The sequence below is a fragment of the Aplysia californica genome, unplaced genomic scaffold (genome assembly GCF_000002075.1).
Source record: "Aplysia californica isolate F4 #8 unplaced genomic scaffold, AplCal3.0 scaffold01250, whole genome shotgun sequence".
Taxonomy (NCBI): Eukaryota; Metazoa; Mollusca; class Gastropoda; order Aplysiida; family Aplysiidae; genus Aplysia; species Aplysia californica.
In genome coordinates this window covers 96440-97685 of record NW_004798520.1, presented here as the reverse complement: position 1 = coordinate 97685, position 1246 = coordinate 96440, and positions in this window count along the sequence as shown.

Below are 1246 nucleotides of genomic sequence, written 5' to 3'. Positions count from 1 at the left end.
CAAAACCTGACAACACCCCCACAGAAACCACTAGGACACGCACCGCTTCTGAACCCTCATCCTCCAACTCACGGCCACAAGCTAAACAACAAACCTCGGTACATGGCGTGTGATCCAACGCCTACTACTACACCAATCACACACACCACAGACATCTCAACAAATCCCTGCCAAACTTGATCCAAACAACGACCGTGACACAACCCACAACTTCCTGCCACGTGCTGACAGCCACTCAACAAACAAAACATTTTCTTATACAAGGTAACATTTTTTAAAAATCTAGATAAGGTCCATTTCCTTCTACAGCTACGATGAAGGCAAAAGCCCCTCAGTTTTTATCACAACTCCTGATGGAGGAAAAATGAACACAAGTCACCTGAAAACATTGTCTGAATATTTCCAACTTCCAATACAGTAAGACATCAGCAGAAGCCGTGTCCTGACAACATTCCAAGAGCCCAGAAGGACAAACCTAGTAGGGCCATAAGGCAGAGACAACAGACACACCACGACTGACAAGAACCACCGTCTGCCGCTGTGACCCACATGAACATCTGTGGAGAACACAAGGAAACTGGCAGCACTGCCCATGACAGAAGAATCAGAATAAATATATTATGATCATTATAATAGATTTAATCATGATAATAATTAAGATATACTTCCACTATTCTGTTTTGGGTTTTTTTCTCAACTCTTCCTACACTGCTCACAAACTCTAGAAAATTCCACAACGAGCTACGCGGTGGGTGGCTCTACGCGGTTCTGTCACACCCCGCCCATCCTCTGAGCCCTGTCCATCCATCCATGTGTGTGTCCACTCACCACTCACCACCAGCAACCACAGACCCATGTATAGCCACCCACCACATAGCTAGAGCCGGGCTAACAGGCAGTTCCCTCACCGTTGCAGTTCTGTAGTCCTCGTTGTTGTTGTTGTTGGTGGTGGTGGTGGTGGTGAAGGTGTTGTCGTTGTCGTTGTTCGCGGTGTTGCTGTTGTTGTGGTTTTTGCCGACACTGTAACTTTTATCATTATTATGACAAAGTGACAAAACAAACAGAAGGGAACAGTCAACACAGGCTTCTGCTATTTTGTCAAGATTTGTAGAAACTCTTACAAAACTTCTAGAGTCAAGACAGGCTTCTGCTATTTTGTCAAGATTTGTAGAAACTCTTACAAAACTTCTAGAGTCAAGACAGGCTTCTGCTATTTTGTCAAGATTTGTAGAAACTCTTACAAAAC